The sequence below is a fragment of the Canis lupus genome, chromosome 25 (genome assembly GCF_003254725.2).
Source record: "Canis lupus dingo isolate Sandy chromosome 25, ASM325472v2, whole genome shotgun sequence".
NCBI classification, from domain to species: domain Eukaryota; kingdom Metazoa; phylum Chordata; class Mammalia; order Carnivora; family Canidae; genus Canis; species Canis lupus.
Genome location: NC_064267.1, coordinates 36,630,828 through 36,655,077, shown reverse-complemented (window position 1 = coordinate 36,655,077; position 24,250 = coordinate 36,630,828). Strand labels below are relative to the sequence as shown.

General features: G+C 42.1%; 1 long non-coding RNA gene and 1 pseudogene across 1 annotated transcript; both read left to right on the top strand.

Annotated features, from left to right (window-relative positions):
* Nucleotides 1-1,091: 1,091 nt before the first annotated feature.
* Nucleotides 1,092-7,039, top strand: LOC112670141 (uncharacterized). Its single transcript, XR_003142792.1, has 2 exons — nt 1,092-1,169; nt 6,719-7,039. It is a non-coding gene; the product is annotated as an uncharacterized LOC112670141 (long non-coding RNA).
* An 8,780-nt stretch (nt 7,040-15,819) lies between these two features.
* LOC112670053 (40S ribosomal protein SA-like) overlaps nt 15,820-24,250 on the top strand; it is a 28,486-nt pseudogene continuing 20,055 nt past the window's right edge.

The window sequence follows — 24,250 nt, the reverse complement described above, 5'->3', positions numbered from 1 at the left end:
ACCCGAGCTCACAGTTCATTCCTCATCTTTCTCTCTTGATACTTCCCCTCAAAATCTACAATCTAGCCACATTAAATCTACATCTGGTTTGATCATTCATGTACTCAATCATTTATTAATTCATTTTTATCATGTGGTATACCAGGCTCTGTTTTGAGTGCTACATGTGTATCTATGAAAAAGATAGTGGATCCCTGTATTCAGGGATCAAGCTTCTGGTTTTGAAGGAAGACGATATGTGAGCAAATAAATAGCCAAGGCAGGTGTGATAATGCCTTGATGGGAATAATTACGGTGATGAATGGAGAAGAGTGGATAAAGGCTAGCCAGGGAATGTCTTTCCAATGACATGACATTTAAGCTGAGGCCTGAGGCCTGGAAGGAGGCAGCCACACTTAAGATCTTGGGGACTTGCTTTCTAGCAAAGGGGACAACTTGAGCAAAGGCAAAGACCTTGTTCATTTAACCCCAGGGCTTCATTCATTGCTGTATTTTTCTCTGGCACTCCCCTCAGGACAAATCCTGCTTCTGTCACATAGATGCCTCTTCCTCCAGGAAACCTTCCCTGATTACCACTAGGAGTGAGTGGCTTCTCCTCCTACTCCACTTGGGGTCATGCTTCCCTTCACCCTAGGTGATGCTTGTACACTGAAAGTACTTGCCCTTTTACTTAGTAAACTTTGGACTAGCCAGGACCATGTTTGACTTGCTTACTATTGGAGCTGGTTGTGTTTTGAGTTGTGTATCCAAAAATAATTCTAACTCCTGGTTCCTGTGAAGGTGGCCTTATTCAGACACAGACTTTTTCAGATATAGTTGGTTAAGATGGGTCATCTGAATGAGGGTGGGCCTTAAATACAAAGACTGGTCCTTTTAAGGAGTGAGAAATTTGGAGACAGGGGCACACAGCAGGAGGAGGGTCCTGTGAAGATGGTGGCAGTGGTGACCAGAGTGATGTAGATGTAGGCTGGCCAATGCCAGGGCCTGCTGGGAGCTGGGAAGCTAGGATGGGGCAGAGCCAGGCTCTTTCTCTAGGAGACCAATTATAAGAGAGGTTCTCCCCTGGAGTCTTCATGGGAGTGTGGCCATGCCAACACCTTGACCTCAGACTTCTAGGTTCCATAGCTGTGATGGAACATGTGTCTGCTGTTGAAGCCACCTTGCCTGAGGTAATTTGTTATGGCAGCTATGGGGAACTCTGGTGTGCCAGACCCCAGGGGGATTCCTGCATGCTGCTCAGTTGGATGGATGAATGCCTAGACTATGTGGTCACCTCTTCTGTCCCGTGTGTGACTTCAGTGTCCCCTGGGTCCAGCCGTGGGCCCTCACAGAGTACAGGCCACTGGGCAGGAAGGAGGTCACATGCCTGCCTCAAGTTTTTTTTTTTTTTTTTAAGGTTTTATTTATTTATTCATGAGAGACACAGAAAGAGAGGCAGAGACACAGGCAGAGGGAGAAGCAGGCTCCATGCAGGGAGCCTGATGTGGGACTCGATCCCATGTCTCCAGGATCACACCTGAGTCGAAGGCAGATGCTCAATCCCTGAGCCACCCAGGTGTCCCGCCTCAAGTTTCCATGTAGGAAAACCTTCCTGGTGTTTCTCTTGAAGATATGTGTTGTGTTTTTCTTTAGAATACTGAATCGTGAGAAAAATTAGTTGAGAATCATAAAAAGGGAGAAAGTCTTACAAGTCTCCCAGGAGAATTAAGGATAATTAATTATAATCCTTATAATCCACATACATATCTTTCAGCACTGATGGAGTCCACTAAGATCGGTCAAAAGTGTGAGCAGGAAATGCTGAAGTGTGGCATTGAGGGTTAAAGTGGGTAGTCTGTCAGCTGAGACAGAAGCAGGCAAGAGAGGTAGGATCACAATTCGATCAAGCTATCTTGTTCGTAGCCATTGCCAAGTTAAAAATGTGTGCTTATGGTCCTGTCTGCTGGACGACCCTCACCCTTAGGTGACTTAGTCACTCATGCAAATGAAGTACATATTACTAAGTATATGTGTAATATACTGTCTACAGATATTTTGAATGATGTCCCAAGAAATAACAAGTTTGAGTATTAAAATAAGTCCTTAAATTGGCAATTTGACATACAATTCTATGTGATGCTATTAGTCTGGCTGGGAGACCCGGATGCTGTATTATTTGAATACCACCTAAAAATGTTCCCTGGTGCCTTTTGGAGTATGAAAACTCACTATCAACAACTGCAGTCCTTTGTAAATATTTCTAAACTGAATTTTCCTTGTTTACTAAATAAGTTTCTTAAGAAATATATTCATAATAATAAAGAATATGAAGAATGTTGGAAGTATTATAAAAATAATATGATTTTGGGAATTCTGATTTCTTGCTTCTAAACTTAGATTAATATCTGTTAGTAATTTAGCAACACTATAGTCCCACCTTAGAAATTGCTGCCACACCTTTAATAGTGGCTGGTTCACTCTCAAAGCCCTCACAATCTTTTTCTTTGGGCTAAAAGTAGGAGCCCCAGTCTACTTGCCCAAGTGGGAGCCCGACTCTGCTCTTAGCCAGCTGTGTGAGCTTGAGCAAACCATGTTACTTCTGTAGGCATTTTCTTGTCGCTGTTCTTGTGCACTGAATGGCTAGTTAGACGATCTCTCAGGTTTCTCCAGCCCCTACAATCTCCAATTTAACCTCTCTGCTTTAGGCTGCATTTTTAGTGTAAATATTCTGTGATCTACTTCCCAACTCAATTGGCAGGCTTTCCTTTGTGTCCAGGGAGGATTAGTTAGGGACAATTTGACACCATGTACATCCCTTATATACATTACTTTGCTTCATTCTCATCACAATGCTATGAGGGAAGCTTTTTATCCTATTTTACAGATGAGAAAGCTGAGATTCAGAGAAGTCAAGTGTTGTGCCAAGGTCAGACAGCTTGAAAGTAGCAGATCAAGTGGAAGCAGGTTGGGAGGCATCCTGGGAAATGACCTCTGGACTTGGGTAGCAATGGGCTACCCCAAGAGCCCTCCTGCTCTGTTTGTATTTTTTGCCAATAACTACACAGACAAAAGGGAAAGTTACATCTTGTGGGATATACTGGCTGTCCCAACACTACCAAAACCTTGGTTTTAATGCTGAGGATGCAATGCATTAAGGTTTTGGTACAGATTAAAGTATGTGGTGGGAGTGTAGATTGTTATGTCTTTTCTCCAAAGGGGCTTGGTGGGTGCCTGTGTGTGGGAACTGTGTTAGACCCCCAGTAAAGAAGTGGATCAAGTCCATCTCACCCACATGAGCCCCATGATGTGAGGGGGAGGTAGGGGAGGACATGCTTCCCTGGCCATACTGAGTATGGCTGGAGGGCACTTGCAAGGTAGAAGGAATCACCTCTTTCACTCTTGTGCATCAGTCTCCTCTTCTGTAAAATGGAAGGAATGGCTTCAGAACACATGGGGAATGACGGCTCCTTTCTAATTTGTATTCCCCAGGTATATAATTAAAATAAAGCTGCGTTTATGCTCCCAGTTTTAAAAGTCTTAATGCCAGGGCTCCTAGGTGACTCAGTGGTTGAGCATCTGCCTTTGACTCAGGGTGTGATCCCGGGGTCCTGGGATCAAGCCCTACATCAGGCTCCCCACAGGGAGCCTGCTTCTCCTTCTGCCTGTGTTTCTGCCTCTCTCTCTCTGTGTCTGTCATGAATAAATAAATAAAATCTTAAATAAAATAAGATAAAAAGTCTTAATGCCATAAATTTTAAATTATAGAAGAGATAGCCATATTCATGTTAAAAATTGACTCTTCACTTGGCCAGAGGATCAAGGCAGGTATCTTTGGAAAAGAAGGCTTCCCCCTGTGATGGACTGAATTGTGTCCTCCCAAAATTCTTACATCAAAAGCCCTAACTTTCAGTATGACTGTATTTGGTGAAAGGAGTTTTAGGACATAATTAAGGTTAAATGTGATTATAAGAGTGGAGCTCTACTCTGATAGGATTGACAGCCTTATAAGAAGAGGAAGAACGGAAGGCAATGTGAAGAAAGAGAGACGGTGGCCATCTGCCAACAAAGGGGAGAGGCTTCACTAGATACCTTGATTTTGAACTTCTAGCTTCCTTAACTGTGAGAAAATGTTGGTTAAGCTCCATCTGGCAGCCCAAGCTGACTGATAGTCTGCCTTAGTCCATTTGGGCTGCCATAGCAAAATGCCATAGTGGCTAAGAACAACAGGTGAAAAGCCTCTTTCTGGTTTGTAGCTTGCAATTTCTTGGTGTGTTCTCGCATGCTGAAAGGGATTAGGAACTCTGTGGGGTCTGTTATAAGGACACTAATCCCATTAGTGACTAGGTGACTTAATCACCTCCCAAAGGCCCTACCTCCTAATACCATCATCTTTGGGGGTTAGGATTTCACCATATGAATCTCTGGAGATACAAACCTTCAGACTGTAGCATATACCCTTCTTGTCCTAACAGCATGTAAATGTATTTTGACTTAGTTAATATGAAGAAAAGATATGTGCGTGTGTACATTCTGTTACTTTATACAAGCACTCTGAGAAACACCATCAGAGAATGAGTGAGAGACTCCTCATTGAGAGTAAGAGGCCCCTTTCTCTGTGTTGCAGGGGCCTCATCACAGAGAAACCCCTTCTGAGACCCTGATAGCATCTGTGACCTTGAGACCATGTGTTCTCCGTGGCCCTGCATGCCCTGTTCTCCCACTCCCCAAAGTAGACAAGCAATGGACTGGTCCAGCTTTATTCCTGTCTCCTAGCAACCATCCTTGGAAGATGGAAAGTGAATGTTAAGGTCTGGAGATTGGGCTGGGTCAGAGGGCAGGCAGGAGAGCTGGGATTGGGTGCTGCTTCTGAGAGACCACATCTTCAGGGTTTCTCCTGGGTGTAGTGGTGGGGTGGGGGTGGCATTATTATTTAACTGTGTAATTTCTGTTAACAGAATGGATGAAAAAGTTTCATCAAGCAATTACACAAAGGAGTCTGACTTGTTCCAAAACACAAAGGCAACAGACAGCAAAGATTAATGTATATGCGTGCTTGAGCACTAAGTGTTTGCCCCTACATGTACTGAAGGAGATATCCCATCCTCCTTCTGAGTTGCTTATGGTGGCATAAAGGAGGCATAAAGAGTTATTTTTGTGTCAAAGTGAGCACAGTTCAAACAAGAAGCATCCTCTCCCTCTGCCATTCATCCCAGAGTCCCCTGGGGTCCTGGACTATCTCCGATGCCCTGGGAGCCTCTTACTTTGGCCATCTCTGATGAGAGCCGGGGTAAAATCACATTCTGTCTTTCCCTTTGAAGTTCATCTTAACTAGAGGTCACTTGAAGGGGAAACAGTGTCACAAAGGGCTGTTTGCATCTGGGAATCAGAAGAACAGATGGGACGTAGAGAGGGGCTCTCTTCTTGCCTGCTTCACCTAGGTGATAAGATGAGCCTATTCCCACTTTCTTTTCCTTTTTTCTTTGCTTCTCTTTTGTTTCCTTCCTTCTCCTTTCTCTTCTCTGTTTTGAAGAAGGGTTTGGGGAGGGAGGTTTAGTGATCACACTTATAGTTAGGAACATTAGCAGCTACAAATGGGAGCGACAGTTTTGCTGGGTGAAAAGGAACAGGATTGGATAACAGTAGGCAAGGGTTTCTATTTCTGGCTTTACCACTGGGTTGTTGTGTGATCCTGGGCAGCTGGGCCTCAGCTAGCTCATTTCTAAAGCACAGGGTTAGATTAGGTGATGCTCAGAGGCCCTTGTAGCTCTAACATTCCAGGACTCCTCCTCACCTGCTGCCTTACTCAAATGTCGAGACTTAGTGCCTTGGGCCTCCCTCAGTGACTGTCTGCTATCACCTCAGCAGTGTGAATGGGGGGACAAAGTAACAGGTCAAGTCGATCTACTGATTAGTTTTTCCCCAGTGACTCTTGGAAAACACTGCGCAAGGTACAGGTACTTACATTTCTATGGGTTCTCTCATCCCCATATATTTTTCCTAAATGAAATATCTTTGTTATTTACTATTAGTATTGAATTATTAAAGTACAGATATATTCTGTAAAAATAAATCCAATTAGAGACATATTCCCAATGAAATTTCCCTATAACCAGATTCACCCATGATATATATGTTTCCAGAATTTTCCTTTTTTTTTAATTTAAATTCAATTTGCCAACATATCCTACAACATTAGTTTCAGATGTAGTTTTCAATAATTAATCAGTTGCATATAATACCCAGTGCTCATCACATCACATTCCCTCCTTAGTGCCCATCACCCAGTTACTCCATCCCTCTCCCCTCCTCCCCTCCAGCAACCCTCAGTTTGTTTCCTATGATTAAAAGTCTCTCGTGGTTTGTCTCCCTCTCTTATTTTTTCCTATTCAGTTTCCAGTTCTTTTCTGGTCCCTTGCACTATTTCTTATATTCTGCATATGAGATAATTGTCTTTCTCCGATTGACTTATTTCACTTAGCATAATACCCTCCAGTTCTAACCATGTCAATGTAAATGGTGGGTATTCATCCTTTCTGATGACTGAGTAATATTCCATTGTGTGTATGTATATATATACACACGTTTTCTTTATCTGTTCATCTGTTGAAGGACATCTCAGCTCTTTCCATAGTTTGGCTATTGTTGTTTCCAGATTTTTTCAAAATACACATATAAATATGAAATACTTGTGTTTTTAACAGTGGAATTTTAATTCTTGCTTTGATTTTCTGATTCATAGGCTGCTGACATGCTGACAACCAGGAGTGTCATAGCACAAGAAGAGAATGGAGCAGCCATTGCCAAGGGGAGAGAGAGAGGAGCTGTTCCCAGCTGCAAGCCTGGTCCTGCAAGAGTCTCCACATTTTTTCCTAGTGCAGGTTGGATGTAAATTTCAACCCAAAAGAACTTTAGACCTTCCGATGGCTAATTTTACGTGTTAACTTGACTGAGCTAAGGGATGCTCAGATAACTGAGCATTATTTCTGGGGATGTCCATGAGGGTGTCTCTGAAATGTATTAGCCTTTGGATCAATAGCCTGAGTAAAGAAAGTTGCCCTCACCACTGTGATTGAGCCTCATCTAATCTCTTGAGGGCCAGAATAGAACAAGATGGCGGACTATGGGACTTCTTAAACTCCAGTATTATGTGAGCCAATCCTTGTGGTAAATCTCCTCTTACATCTACATATATATGTCCTATTGGTTCTGTTCTCTGGAGAACACTAACAATCCTATTTATAGGCTCTCACAAAAGCATGGTAAAAAGGCTAGGAACCTTCACAAAGCAAGCTTAAAACCTGTTTGTTGTTAGAACAATGAACAGAATCTCTTGGGATTGCTATTTCTTTCTTTCTTTTAAGAAACTTAAACATTACAAAACATATGCTTTTTAATGTGAAGAGATTATAAAACAAATAAGTCTGTTATACATATAATAAATATAGTGCTCCTTTATCCAAAAATGTACTTGATGTTCTTAACAAAGAATATATAAACTTTCCACACACATATATCTAAGTAGCCTTTTCTGTCATCGTGATACTTGCCATTTAGAAATAGTTTGAGGTGATTGGTCATTTATTACATCTCCTGGGAACTAAGCACCGAAAGCACATTCATTCATCCAGGTCTTTGGAATATGGAGATGAATATAATCTAGGTTCTTTTTCCGAAATTTCTCAGAGTATGTTAAGAATGGTTCCCTCCAGTAACTATAGTATAGTATGGTGCATGCTAAAGTTTAGAAATATACTAAGCATCATGAGAACAGATAGAAAGAAGTTATTAGTTGAATACTTGCGAATCTGGTAAATTTTGAGGTCATTTAGTAATTCATAACATCTTCCTGCTCAGGCATTAATCCCAGATACATGCTATTTCCTTCCATTGTGAGAACCTCAAAGATGCTCATGTGTGAATTTGCAGACAGAGGGCGCCAGTTTCTACTCTCAGCTGAGCCAGGGATGTGTGTAATAACATTTTAATTTTTCTCTGTAGAAGCCGGCTTTTCTTCCCCTCCATCTCCTAAATTTGCAGCCTTCCACATGCTTGGGTGGGAGCATGTGTGTCTCACATTCTAGTTCAGCAACACTGGCTTCATTTATAGAGCATGCCAGTCTGCGAGCCCTGTGGTTCCACCAAGCTGAGATAGACTCTGGTTATATCCAGAACATCTTCCCTGTAAGCCCTGGAAATCTGTGTGGAACCAGCCCAGAGGTCTGTGTGTACTCTCACTCAGTCTAGAGAAGTGTAGTGTAGGTGAGGGCATTCACACACCATTATAAGAAGTATATTTGACACCTCACCCCAGGGAAGTGATATGTGCTGACTTAGTCTGAGTTAACTGGAAACAGACCTTGAGACAAAGAAAAACATGTAGAGGGCTTCCTGTGGATTGCTCTTAGAAGACACCCTGTAGGAAGGTCAGGAGGACTGGATTAGGCGATGGGAAAAACTGATCAGCAATGCTGTTACAACCAAAGTTTCAGTTGAACCCAAAGAGAACTCTGGAGCTGAGCCAGACCTTCAGAATTGTCTTAAAATGGGTCAAGGGTACAGGATCTGTGTCCTCACATTAGCCAGTCCCTGACTATGGGCTGCCCCCGAGGAAGGAGGGTAACCTTGGATGAATTAGTTCTCTGCAGCCAAGGGTGATTCCCAGGGAGGGATGCAGCTATGGCAGCAGGGGGGATGGATGTTAGGAGAAAAAGGGATCTTTTCTCCTACAGTCTAACTTGAGTGTCATTCAGATCTACTAACATTACATCTCAACCTGAAAAAGGTCCTTCAGGATTCTGATTGGTCTCATTTTCTAGCAATTTACAGGCAAAGGATTAGTGAGACAAACCATACCTCTTACTGCTACAGTTGACCTTGAAGCCCTAACTGATACTTTCTCCCCACTCTGTCACCATTCTAAATACTCCTCACCTTGACTCACACTATTACTATTCTAAGTCTGGTGGGGTGAACCAGATCCTCATCCCTTAGGGATCCGAGCCCCTGGTTGCTATGCTTTTCTTAGGACATGCCTACTGTATCTTTCAATTTACCTTAAAACAGGGCATGTAAACACTAAGGGATGTCTCAGTGCCAGAGATATTCTATTCTGCCCCCATTGTCTAGCAGCAGCCCCGACTTCTGTTGTATGATTCCTTTCCATGCCTATTGGTCTTTTAGTATGAGTAATTCAAAATGACTGCTGGCAGTGGTAGCTTAAAGTTTAATGAACTCTTACTGAGAACCTACGTCAAAGTATCTCCCCTCTGAGAACTAAGATGTCTAGACCCACAGAGCCTAAGGTCGTAGGATTGAGAGAATAGATTCCCAAGTAGAATATAGGTTGATGGTTAAGTGGGCGCATTCCTATTTTTAGTTTTCTGACTCAGGTATTCTACTTATAGGAGATGCAGTGCCATACAATAGCTATTAATTTAGGATCCATACTATGTCTAGGTACTGGTATCGTCTTCATGTTGACATCTCAGTGGCTTCTTTAAGAGCCCTTTCTACCATTCTATAATGGTTGTGACTCTTGAGGGTACAGGAGGTGGCAGGACAAGTGGATCCCATGGTTGAATGTCCACTGCCAATGCAGAACTTTTTTTTTTTTTCTCATAAAGTGGGTCCCTTGTTCCAAGGCAATGTTAGTTAGGATTTTAAGTCAGTTCATAAAATCTTCAAGTCCTTAGATAGTTGTAATTGTAAGCCCTATGCATAGAAAAGGCAAGCCCATACTGGATTATATATTGATATTAATCAAATAGAATCATTGGTCTTTTTAGGGTGAAAGGTATCTAGAGTAGTCAACTTGCTATCAAGTGCCTAATTCATCTTCTTAAGAAATGGTGCCAAATATGGGACTTAGCCTTAATTTATGTCACTGGTAGGTTGAATATTCAGTGGCAGCAGTAGCTAGATCATTTTTGGTGAGTAGCAGCATATCCTGATGGAGCCATGCATAGCTTCCATCCCTTCTATCATGATTATCAGGAGTTAGGGTGGCCCATAACAAACACCAGAGAATGTCAAATGACTGCTCGTTCTGTCCACTTGATTGTTTAGGATCTCTCCCATTATGGGTACTCTTTTGTGGTTCTTAGTATGCCATACTAAATTGTTCACACTCTATATTCATTCCTATTTGTTTATTGAGATGAGCTTCCTGAGACCTTGTTCTAGTCTTTCAATCTTTCTCTTTCAGGAACCTGGTCCAACTGGCCAGTCCAATAAAAGATACCCTAAGTCTATGAATATTTTTACTTTGGGCCATTTCTCTCTCCAAAGATGGAAAGCCAGATGCACTGCCCAAAGCCTTTCTAATTGGTAAGATTTGTCCTCATTGCTCTCTTTTAAGGACACTCCTCTTGAGACCATAGAGTAATAGCTATCCATTTTCAGCTCACACTGACTTACCAAGATGACCTGTCCATGAAATAAGCTCAAACCTTTTCCTTCTCCATCAGCTGGGTATAGGAAGCCCAAACCCCCACCCCTGGACAGCCTAGCCCCAGCAATAGATGTGAGCTATAGGAGGGAGGCATCATCAATGGTAGGTGACATGGGGATTGAGATTACCTTTTTTTTTTTTTTTTTTTTTTGAGATTACCTTCTTAGATAGCTTACTAGCAGATCATGCTCATGGCCACTCCCAGATATACCTCTCCCAGTTTACAAAGAATTGGCTCTGGGTTGGCCTGGTTTTATGACTTCATAGGTATGATAGGCCTGGCTCCTGATGGGCCATGATGCCCATTCTCAAATAGTCCATCTTTACAAGGATCTCATGGCAAGCTAGGTCCTGCCTTTCAAGTGTTGCAGATGGCATGTTCTTGCTCCCAAACCCTAAGGGTCACATTGTGATTCCTACTGGGGCTTGCCATCAGCATTACTTGGTGTTTTTATTCTAAACACAGAAATCTCTAATACTACAAGGTCTGCCAGGTTGTATGGCCAAATGACAGGACTACTTGTGCCACAGCTTGGACCTGCTGCAGAGCCCTTTCTAGGCCTCATTTAAAGCTGGCAGCCTTTCATGTCACCTGGTAAGTGGGTCAGGGCAGCTTTCCAAGTGTAAAATATGTTCCCTTCAGAATCCAAAGAAACCTATAATGCATTGTGCTTCTTTCTTAGTGGTGGGAGATGCGAAATGCAATAATTAGTCATTTATTTGGGGAATATCCTTCTATGTCCCCAGACCATTGGACACTAAAAACTTCACTGCTGTGGCAAGACCCTAAAACTTTGTAGAGTTCATCTATTCCTTCTGGAGTATGTGTACTTTACCAAGGCCTCCAACACATCTGTCCCTTCTTACTTGCCTGGTCTAGTTAGTATGATATTACCAAGATGGTAGACTAATTTATGGTTTTGGAATATTCAGATGTTTCAGTTCTCTTTGGTAGAAGGAAGGTGAATTAACAAAGTCCTGGGGCAAGACTATAAATGTATACTGTGGTTTGTAAGCGCACACTGCTTGTGAAAGACAGGAGGGAAGGAATGGCTTTACTAGAGTAGTGTCTGCATATCATGTACTGGAGTCTGTGTTAATTTACTCTAACAAGGTACCATAGTGGATGATAGCTACATTTGGGGATGCTTTTTGGTTACTGGCAGTGTCTATTGTCATCCACCATGATCTATCTGGGTTTTGAGATCCTAGCATTCCCGTTGCCATCAGGAAGTCCAATTCTGTATTAGCATCTCCTACTGTCAGGTCAGAACCACCGTAAGAGGACAGAACCCTGGGCATCTTAATGGTGCTGGTGTCATTTTCCCAGCACATTCCTTATCACTTTAATAAATGGGCTGTCCTCCTAGTCTGCCATGGAACATTGTTAGCTGGTAGTTTTTCTGCCAATGTCCACCTTATAATCTCCACTTTCCTGAGCCTTTGTACTCATCTTTCATCATCTGTCATGGAAGTTCTGGTATATCTGTTTAGTTTGGACCATTGGTTTTTCCAAGATTTACAGATTCAACCTGGAGTTTATCAGTGCCTTCTCCCAGAATTTTTGCCAGAGTGCTACATTCTGTATTATGAGGAAATTTTAATATATTTGCCAGCAAAAACCAATTCTCTTTTATCCGACCTTGTTCCTTCCCTTAATCCATCACCCTTGGGATCTAGTTCAATCCACTCCCAACTCCTTCTGTATTTATTAGCTCCTCTCTTCCCTTAGATGATCTTGTTGTCTGTGTCTTGATTCAATCATGATTTTGACCATGATCCCTATTAGCCTGATTAATAAAAGGGAAGATTGGAGCAGGGATCCTGAGGGTAGCCAGTAAATCTTGTAAGGCACCTGACTCATTTGAGACCTCTGACTGATACTCATGAAGGGAGGTGCTCACTATCTTCCATTTCGGGGAATAGGCCACTTCTGCAGGTTCACAGTTTTGGAAGAAATAGGAAGTTCAAAATTCTCAATTACATTAACCCAGATAACCACATCCTATGTCTCAAAGTTCCACTCTTTTTCTGTTAGGCTTTGACCTTGGTGTAAGAGACTTGCAAGGGAGGAACTGAACCTCCTCTGAAGCTCTGCTGCTCTTCCATGGTTAAGTCCTGAACCTAGTCCTTCGTGCTAATGGCCTTGTGCTTCAGGAGTTCAAAATGTTCTCTAACGCTGCCAAGGAGATCCTGCTTTCCTTGAAAATCATTTTACCTTGGGGCACCTGAGTGGCTCAGTGGTTGAGCATCTGCATTGGGCTTAGGTCCTGATCCCGGGATCCTGGGATAGAGTCCTGCATTGGGCTCCCTGCAGGGAGCCTGCTTCTCCCTCTACCTATGTCTCTGCCTCTCTCCGTGTGTCTCTCATGAATACATAAATAAAATAAAATAAAAAAGAAAATCATTTTGCCTTGAATTGTCAATAAATTACTATGAGCCAGATTCTTCTGATTGCCATGAGTGAATCAGTGACACTCAGCAACAGCCACCTATTCTATGGTTGTTCTAGTTATTTCCTTGCATGCTTATCCATTCCAGAGACATTACTCCAACCACTGCATTATCTTCCACTAGTGTCCTAACACATTTGGTAGACATTTGTAATTGCACTGTAACAGCACATCAGAGACTATCCATAATATACCCACCAACCACCAGTGATGGTGTCTACACCTCCAGCTGGCCAATGGGGTAATCACCTCCAAACTTCTATTTTATAGTCCACTTCATAGGATCACTCCTGGTATAAATGGCTTAGATTGGGTTCTCTGGAAACAGACTACAAGACAGAAAATTTAATTCAGGGTATATTGAGAAGTGCTCTTGGGAGAAACACATATCCCCTCCCCCGCCCCCCCAAAATGAGAAAGGTAAGATTAATAAAGAAGAGGAAGAAGTAGGAGGAGGAGCAACTGACCTTAAATGCACTTTTCACTGAGCGGTCAGTCAATTGCATGAGGAGCTTAGAGCTAGGCTGGCCTTTCAGTATTTCCCCAGTTGAGGCAAAGGTGCTGAGGCTTTAGAGTCTCATATCAGCTCATCATTGGCCACAGTTTGTCTCTTACAAGGAGCATAACCTTCCAGCAATTCCTGATGACTGAGGGCAATTCCTAGTGAACGATTCAGCTGTGAATTGTTCTAACCAGCTGAGGATGGGAGGAATCAACCCTGATGAAGGGATCTAAGAACATCTGCCCACTGCAGGTACCCTGTACTCATGCTGCCCATTGAGCAACCTGGAAAAAGCTGGATTTATGAAGAATGGGGGAGCAAAGATAACATAGTGGTAGTGGCAACACCAACTTCATACCTACCTAGGATTATTAGACATGATTCTGCTTGGGTTTTTGGAAAAGTTATTCAGCTTTTTTTGTGCCTAAGTTTCTTTAACCATAGAATGAAATTACTAACGCATATAGACCTTGAAATGGTACCTAGCATATTCAGCAGAAATATTGTTGCTGTTGTTATTGGCATTGTTCTTATTCTTGTTTTTTTTTTAATTTATTTTTTATTGGTGTTCAATTTACTAACATACAGAATAACCCTCAGTGCCCGTCACCCATTCACTCCCACCCCCCGCCCTCCTCCCCTTCTACCACCCCTAGTTCGTTTCCCAGAGTTAGCAGTCTTTACGTTCTGTCTCCCTTTCTGATATTTCCCACACATTTCTTCTCCCTTCCCTTATATTCCCTTATTTTTCAGCAATCTTAACTCATTTTCAAGCTGTTTTTCCCTTTCCATCTCCCTCTAACCTGGTCTTTCACTGTTTTCTCCTAAAATTTAAATTCCACTTCTATCTTGCTGATTTCCTTTGTTCCTGAAAGATGCCATGCACTGTGCTTACACCATCTCCCTTCCTAGGCTCTCTGCCTTCATTGGCCTCCTAAAAAAGTTACCTAAATCCATCTTATCCTTTGAAGGAGTGGAAGGAGCATCTGCTTTGATTCAAGAAGTCTAGTTTAATTCTCAGATCCACTACTTACTTAAGTTTTGTGACTTTGGGTAAGCCATTGATCATACCCGAGGATGATTTCCTCACCTATAAATTGGGGATAGTAGCACTGCTACACTAGCTCATTATGAGGAATAAATGTGATAACTAGGTTAAACTCCCAGCACAATGCCAGGCACATTGCAGTTACTCAATAAATAGGAACTATTGGATATAGTGGTAAGCCTATGAATATCTAACCACAGAGTGATTCAAAGCACAATTATTCAAAGCCTGTAATGTGCAGGGACCCTTGGGAACAGATAGGGAGGTAGATGCAGGAGCTGCAGCCCCTCCCTTGAGGATGAAAAGAGTTTCCCAGCTTTTCCCAACTTCATTTGTGCACATCTCCTCTCTCCACCCCTCCCTCCTTAAAATACCCAAAGCATAGACCCATTCAGCATCTGAGCACCCAATTTCAATTCTTTTTGGAATTGTTCCTTACATTTTCTCACATGTCAGTTATGGCTCTCGAAATAGACTATGAGCTGCTTGAGGGGGGAAACTGTTGTATTCCTTTTACCCACACACAAAACCTAACATAGAAATGGGTGCATGCCCTGTGCTCTCTAGGTATTTTTTAGATAAATTAATAAATGAGTATTTATGATTCTTGATTAAAATCATAATAAAGAAGTTTCCACTTTGCAGGTGGAAACCTGCTAGTCATGGCATCAGTTTTGTAGGCTGTGACCTAAAAATGTATCTACCATGCTACACCAGTGTTTGGTGAAACTTGTTTCAGTGTTGAACATGTCATGGGCTGGGTTGGGTTGTGGGGTAAAAGTGTATTCTTTACTATGGACCATGGTAAAAAACCAAAAAACCAAAAACTACTTCCAGAATCCAGAATGCATACCACAAGTTTCCTAGCGGGGATGTTCAGGTCCTCATGGGCAGAACTAAAGAAGACCTTGGACACCAGGACCTCGGAGCAAGAGAGGCAGCAACAACTGGGTTTGGAAAGGCTCTCCTGGGGTTTGTGGGGATTAGAGAAGATATGCAGTTAAGAGAAGGCGTGCTCAGGGCCCAAACACAATCACTCAAACTGCTTATCATCTGGGCAACAAACAGGGACTGCAGGCACACCTGCAAATCTCAAGTGTCTTTCCCTCAGAAATCTTAATACCCTGAAATTGCTCAAGATTTTCCTCTTGGGATCCCTGTTTTCTCTAGAGCTTTAGGTGGTAATAGAAACACTATTGCCCACATTCTCTCTCCCACTTATTAATTTGAAAAGATAGATTGGAGTCATTAACCTTTAGAGATTCAGTGATAATTTCTTTTTTTCTACGATAATTTCTTGATGCAAAATTTGTACACAAAGTTTGACAATTATGAGGTGACCACAGGACAATGTCCATGAAACTGAAATTACTCTGGGAATTCTAAGATGGATGACCTCTCCGTCTATGGGAGGTTTGAAATTGCATTTAAAGCATCTTTGGCTCAGGCACCTTTGGGAGTTGGAAGCATCCTGCCTGTGGGAATGTCCGACCTCATGCCCTTCTATCTTACCTTCCAGAGTCTGCAGTTGGGGGACATGAATTCTGGTGCTCTGTTCTCCATGAATGCTTCTCACCTTTCTTCCTGGAGCCTGGGCCTAATGCCTGGCTGTTTGCTATTTGTACTTTGAAAAGTGCTTTAATTGGGAAAGTAAAATACAATACCAAATGCCTTTTTTGTGCCTTGTGAAAGTCCTCTAAAGCTTAGCTTAACTCAAAGAGCTTAAATCAATAGCACCGGCCCATTTTCTAATCACAGGGAATTTAATAATGATCAGGAAAGCCATTGTCAGTCTGATCAGTGGGACTGTTAGGACTTTAACTCCTGGAAAACAGCTTCATATCAAAATTACATACTGTTATCATATTAAATGTCACTCAGAAGGGTATTAAAATCCTTTGGAGAGAAAGCATTACAGGGGTTCTATCAAAATTACTTTATATGCTGATGAGCTGGAGAAAGCTAAGGCAAGCCTAGGGGTTGAAAGGAAGAAATTGTTCCCTTTTTACCAGAATAAACCAAAATCAGGAAGGGGGAGCGTTTTGGTGTCTGCATCTCTAATTCTGGAAGTCCCTTGAGACGCTCCAGCCCAAGAGCTGGAAAGTTTACTCTTATCCCTGAAGCCTGGAAAACCTCTTGGGTCCATCAGGGGAAGAGCAGCTTCAGGTCATTCCAGGACTCCTAGCAAAGTGTAGGACTCCCTGGCCCTAGCTACTTAACCCCACTAATTATCATAAGTCCCAGGGTAATGGTGCTTCCCAGTGGTAGATTCCAGCCACATACATTTTATAGGTGCTGCTGAGGATTCCAATCCCAATTATTCATGCAACAGTTGAGCCTTTGTGAATTGAACTTGACGCTGTTGTTTTAGGGATTAAAATTTCAGAGAGAATCATTTAACTGGGGGCAGATGGTTGGCCTTTAATGAAACCCTAAAGGAAATGGAGAAGGGTGTGGACAACAGGGAATAAGCAAAAATTAAGAAGAGGAACTAATTGAAAAAGCTAGAAAAGGAGGCGGGGCAAGAGAGCGAATGTGTTTCCTGTCAGCCCAGCCTGGCCACCTGCCTCTGCACACAGGGGTTCTTCCAGCAGCTAAACATCTGTATAAAGAGAAGGGGAAATGAGTGTGTTTGGGCTTGCTGGAGTCTGCACCTCCTATTATGTCCCACATCAGACACTATCCCCCTATCCTGGGCCGCTGGCTTCCTGGAGACCAGGTTTTCCCAAGCCACTGCCACTAAGCCCAGCAGAATTCCAGATGTGAAGCCTGTATCCTGAGTCACCAGCTGTGGGGGCAGCATGCCCACTTAGTACAAATGGAGATTCCATCTCCCCTTCACTGTTTTAGCAGTTAAGACTTTAGCATCACACTTCGTAGGTTTTAACCCCTTTGGCTCTTTGAGAAGGCTTTAGCATCTTATACATTAAGAAATGTATATTACATGTAGAGGCCCAAACACTGACTTTATATTCAAAAAACTCACACTCAAAGACAGTAACTGAGCCCAGCTGGCAAGTGGCAGCCTGTGGCCAGGAAACAGACTGTGTGCTTGTCTATCTCCATGTACTAAGTGAAGATGGTGGTCCAAGCCCTGTCATCTACAAACTGAATGACCAAGGGAAATGTCACAATCCATCTAGTCCTCCCTTTCTTATTCTGTAAAGTAAGGATAATAATGTCTAATTTGAAGCTTAAATGTATGTGATGTTTTTAGCATGAGACCTGTCACTTTAAGTACTCAGTAGAAGTACTACTAAAATACTTCCTGAAAAAATACAGGAAAAAATGGCTCTTGAAAGAGAATTGGGAACACAAAGGAATCAGAACTATGACCCACGTTCTAACTCTGTCTGTTGAAGACAACTGCTTGGGAGCATTAGGGAATGTCTTGTTCTGGGCATGACAGTGTTATCTGGGTGGAGAGGGCCACTGATAGAGTTACAAGACTCATTATGTATAGAAAAGGGTCAACCTTAAATGATAAAAAAACAAAGTTAACTGAGTAAATTTTAAAAAATCCTATTGGCTTTATTCAAAGATTCATGAATTGGGTAGCATCATCTAACAGATGAGAAAGGAGCTCTGAGTATTTCCACACGACCCAGGGAGGGATCCATATGATGTTGTTCCTTGTTCTTGTCGTAACTTAAAGGGAAACTTTCACAATGTCCAGATCCCTTTAGGTCCTGCAAATTGAAGGAGGAGGATATCCTCAAATTCCTTGCAGCAGGAACCCACGTAGGTGGCACCAACCTAGACTTCCAAATGGAACAGTACATCTTCAAAAGGAATAGTGATGGCATCTATATCATAGATCTGAAGAGAACTTAGGAGAAGCTTCTGCTGGCAGCTCATACCATTGTTGCCATTAGAAACCTGGCTGATGTCAGGGTCAAATCATCCAGGAATTGTGGTCAGTGAGCTGTGGCCAGTGAGCTGCTACTGCAGGAGCCACTCCTATCGCTGGCCACTTCACTCCTGGAAACTTCACTCACCAGATCCAGGCAGCCTTCCAGGAGCAGAGACCTCTGGTGGTTGCTGATTCTAGTGCTGACCACCAGCGTCTCACAGTGGCATCTTACCTTAACCTGCCTACCAGATCCTCCTCTGTGCTATGTGGACATTGCCCTCTTTTGCAATAACAAGGGAGCTCACTCAATGGGTTTGATGTGGTGCATGCTGGCCCAGGAAGTTCTGAGTGTGCCTGGCACCATTTCCCGTGAACACCCATGAGAGGTCATGCCTGAACTCTATTTCTACAGAGATCCTGAAGAGACTAAAAAGGGAGAGCTGGCTGATGCTGTAAAGGCTATGACGAAGGAGGAATTTCAGGGTGAATGGACTTCTCTAGCTCCTGAGTTGATTACTACTCCGTCTGAAGTTGTGGACTGGTCTGCAGGTGTCCAGGTGCCCTCTGTGCCTGGCCAGCAGGTCCCTACTGAACACTGGAGTGCTCAGCTTGCCATTAAAGGCTGATCTGCAGCTCCCACTGCTCAGGCCACTGAATGGGTAGGAACAACCACTGAGTGGTCTTCCACAAAGGTAAGCTGCTATTCCACAAAGGCAAACAAAATGGGAAATAAATAATTTCTTAAAAAGAAAGAGAAAAAAAAAAGGAAAGGAGTTCTGAGGAGATGTACAAAATGAAAGACTTTATAGGCAGAGGGAGGCAGGACAAGGAATTTATACTTTCAAAGAATGGACTGGTTGTGGCAAGGCCACTTTCCTTCAGGGGATGGCAGAGGGCTGTTAGGCAGACTGCTTCACTAGTGCCAACAGTAATTCTTGTTTGACTGGTTTAAGATTTCAGTTTGGGGAGAAGCTGAAGCTGTAATTAAGTCTTAGTTTGGTGATGTGGGGCTTAGCATAAGTGACTCCATTTTGAGCCTGTTATTATGTTGTTTTTTTAACATAACCCAAACCTATGGGTTAGAACTATCAAAGGACAGCCAAAACCTTCCTCAGCCCCAGGGGCTACACGTAGCCTTGAGATATTATCAATGAGAGCAAAATTTCTTATTCTACTATATCTTCTCAAGTATCAATGTTGATGAGAGGGATCAGAGGTATTAATGACTTGAAATAAGAGTCAGCCAAAGTACCTTGTGACTATCTTCTACATCAAATAAAGGCTTGAGAGAGACGCTGTCTGTCCTCTTCCTTGCTCAGTCCAGAATAGAATGCCTGTCACATGGTAGGTGTATAGTGGATATTCATCAAATAGACAGATGTTGAAGGAATTCATAAAATAGACCGGGTAGGACTAATCAAGATTCAATGGTTTGGTATTGAATATGTTGACTAAAATTGCAATTTTAGGATATTAAAGACAGGTGTACATGTATAGTCAGTTCTTGATTATTCCTACTTTGGTTGTACATGCTTCTAGATCATCCCCTAGCATCTCTCTTGCTGCTCATTTTTTTGCCCATTTTATTTGTTTGCAATCGATAAACATGTCCAGCAGAGACCAGTTAAAGCCAGACAATGTTGTGAAAATCTTCACTCTAGAAAAAAACCTACATCTTGAGACAGTTGGAATGATTGAGTAAATGGGATTTGAGGTGGTCTGTATCTGGTTCTCCATCTGTTTTCCATGGTCCTTACAGCCATGTAAAATTGAAGTGAGAGGCAACACTTACTTTCTTAGAATCTTCCATGAATTGAGAGCACTGGCAATCTGTCTAGTGCCACAGTAATTGAAATTAATTGGATTTTAGAGATAATAACATTTATGCTAATGTGGTTATTGAGAGGAGACAATAGTCCCAGAGATAAGTAGCTAGGAGAGGTGGGGCAAGAGAATTTGCAATCCCAGCAGGAGAGATTGAGAGTCTTGCGGGGGGAGCTTCTGGGGTGGGTGGAGGTAGAGATGAGGGACAAGAAGTTGTTGAGAACTGGAAGGTTTTAGAGAAGCAAGAGAGAAGAACAAGGGGGAGGGAGAAGTAGAAAAACTTTTATTTTTTAAAAATATTTTATTTATTTATTCATGAGAGACACAGAGAGAGAGAGAGAGGCAGAGACACAGGCAAAGGGAGAAGCAGGCTCCATGCAGGGATCCGGATGTGGGACTCCATCCCGGGCCTCCAGGATCACACCCTGGACTGAAGGTGGCGCTAAACCGTTGAGCCACCGGGGCTGCCGGAAAACCCTTTTTGAATAATGATAATATGAATAGTGTCAGCAGTGCTTTTTATGTGTGAAGCATTATGTGTTTTAAATTTGTCATTTTACCTCACAACAAACTCATGAGGTGGGTACTATATTTGTTTTTCTTATTAAAAATAATAGAGAGGGGCACCTAGGTGGCTCAGTCAGTTAAATGTTTGAGTCTCGATTTTTGCTGAGGTTATGATCTTAGGGTTACAAGCTCTGAGTCAGGCTCCACACTGGGCATGGAGTCTGCTTAAGACTCTCTCCCTCTATGCACCACCCTCTTCCCCACGAGAGAGAGAGAGAGAGAGAGAGAGAGAGAGAGAGAGAGAGAGAGAAAACTGAGCTTTAGAGGGGTTTAACTAACTTGTCCCACATTACTTGGACAATACATATGCAAAGTAAGTATTCTTCTCTGCTCTATTACACCTCCCATTTGCCCAAAGTGAAAGAGCAAAGATAAATGGGAGAGGTGAAATTCTGGAACAACCCTGAAGAGAAATTGACAAAGGCCTGATTTTGACAGGAGCCTGAAAGAAGGACCTAGGACCCAAGAGAATAAAGATCTGATTCCAGGTAGTAAACCCCTTCCAAGAAAGAACCCCCCCTCTTTATAGGTTTGTACTTGGCCCTTGTGTCACCAGCAGCCAGCCTGTGGGGCTGTCCATGAACACTACAGTGAGGAGGTTCACAAACAGTGATAGACTACATGGGTATGTGGCCCACTGATATTGCTAATGAAGGTGGACTGGAAGTGAGTGTGAAAACAACCACCCTATCCAGGTCCATATCCCAATAGCAAGAGAAACTGACCTCTACAAACCTAATCTATGCCTAGTTTTCACACTGTGATCACATGTTTATGAAGTTTTACTAACTGTATTGAGCTGAAAGGGGCACAGAGGAGAGACAGAGAGATGTCCTAGAGAGGAGGTGGGCTTAGAAGAGAAACCTCAGATCACATGAGTGGTAGCAATGAGAGCCAGAGGGAAACCTTGCTGTGAGTCCTCTGCCTGGAATATAAACTATTCTGTCAAGAGTCCTTGAAAGTAAGGTCACCAAAATTATCAGGTACATGTGGGCCTTCCGAGTGATGTTGACATTGCTGTGTGTATAGCACTGTGAATGGAGAAATTTTGGAGGTAGAGCTGGACTCAAATCCAAGCTTGAACATACATTAGTTGAATGACCTTTGGTAAGTCAACTTGCCTCTCTAAACTCTAGGATTCTCAAGGGCCAAGTAGGAATATTAATACCTGCCTTTCAAAGTTCTCTTGGAGTTTCCAAATAATGACTCAAACTCCTGGCCCATCACAGACACTCCATAAACAGTGGAATTTTTATGGATGTGCTTATCCTTTGACCAGGTGGGATAGCAGAGACCAGAACATTTAGGATTTCTCTTTATGATTTTCAGTATTCCTCTCCCTATTATTAAATAAGTCCCCTGAAATCTGAATGTTGACCTCCTGACCCTATTTCACTCAGATTTAAGTCAACACTGAACTTTGTATTTCCCAAATGGAAAGCTATATTATTAATAATACATTTGGTCATGCATTTCCTTTCATTTTTGCACCTTTTTTAATTACTCATGCCTGAAAAGGTCTAAAATGTACCTTTAATCTCCTTGTCATACATCAAACTGCCATTTACAGCTTTCTCTTTATAACATAAGGATTTTTATTCAATATAATTTTGTGCTATGGCAATATGCAAATATATATGCAATAACATATATATTGTATATATTTGCATATACATGCAAAATATATTTGCATAGTTACTATCTAGGTGAATATATATAACATATATATTTGCATATTGCATATATATTACATATATATATTTTTTGCATAGTTACTATCTAGGTGAAATCATGGAATCCTTGCATATTTGAGAGAAATCAGAAAATTAAAATGGTTGTAAGGTTAACAAACACTCCACCTATTAGATCTGGTCTTAAATGGAATAATGCTTAAAATGATTCTAAAGTCATAGTATGTATAAATTTCATGAAGTGTTCTTGGCTTGCCTTCCAAGTCATTAGGGAAGTCATTTACCTCCTTACTAATCAGTCTCCGAAATCTGGAAATACTAGCACAACTCCTCTCCGTCCAAATACCATGCCTTGTTCTCCTGTTTCTCTTGGTCTTTGTCTCTAGAAAACCTTACACAGGCTTATACATCTCATCTGACCTTCCTAAGGCATAAACACAGCACCATAATGACAGTCAATTAAATCTAAAGGCTGTCTGTCCTGACATTGTGGTGCCCTGAAAACAGTGAAGACCGCTAGCCACTTAGAAGCAATGAAAAGCATCAAACTGGGTAGAAATTGCAGTGCTGCTCTTAAGTTCAATTTTCCTTGTAGCTCAATTTCCTAGCTTTGCACTTTCCTAGGTAAATCACATTAATAGAGGAGAAGGGGGGCATGGGGAGATTGGTGGTAGATAGCTAGACGGTCCTTTGGAGCGAAAGTATCTCATCCTGAGTCATGAGGGAATAGGTAACCAGTACTCTTGACAACCAGGTATTCAGCGGTACGAGAAGTCATTTAAATAGGAAGCGGGAGCAGAGGTCTTCTGCTGGCAGGGAGTATCTTCATTATTGCTGTCATGGTGCCTGTTAACTATCCCCCATCTATCATTTGTTCAATACCTCAGTGAAATTAGGCAACTGCATATTACAGCAGAGCTCTGATGTGCCAATCTCCCCTGAAAGCATTAACTGTCTTCGGTTACGCATTCTTCTTACCCTCCACCCCTTTTTACTGCCCATTAATGATCTTTCATTTGCATCATGGAACAATGAAGTCCTTTGGCCAATTATGTGAAATTACAGGTGCTCTGTAGGTGCCCTCTGTCACTCGTTTACTTTCTTTGTTGAAGTAGTGGGTTGGAGTGGATTTATATTTCAAACATTACTTGACTTCTGCTTGTTTCTGGATGGAAGCAGTACAATTTTAGCTGGCACAATAAGCATCTTCCTTTGGCTTAATAAAGTGGCTCGTGCCCAACCTGGATGAAACTATAAAGTCAGTCTTGACAGATCCCTTTAAGGGATCCTTCCAGCTCATAAACCATGAGGGGAACAGGACATCTCAGAGCATAACAAACTTGCCCTTTTTATCCCAAGAGACTTTGCTGTAACATGTTTTGAGATTACTTTTGGCATGCCTCCTCTGGGACATTTCTATTACCATAGAACTATTATTCTAATTTCTTTGATTCAGAAAAAAAAATTATCTTGTACTTTTGACCAAACTGAATGTATAGTAATCTTCTAGAAACAGGAATATAAGAGTAAGAGAAACCAACATTTACGGAACATCTATTATCACCCAGGTGCAATGCTATTTGCATTTATGTTAAATCTAAATCTCTCCCTGCAATGTATAGTCCAGATTGAAACTGCAAAGACCATTACTTTTCTTTTGCACAAGGAGGCAGTATTGAGCAGACCAAGAAAAATGCGCTCAGGTCTTAGCTCAGCTGCCACTTATTAGCTGAGTCACCATTGGAAATCCATTTATCCTCTCTGTGCTCCAAATTTATCATTTGTGTAATAAGAAGAGGGATACTGTTCAGGACTAGGATTGCTATGAGATTAGGTTAGACATCAAAGCAGACTTGGGGGCAGGGAAGTTATTTGATGACTGT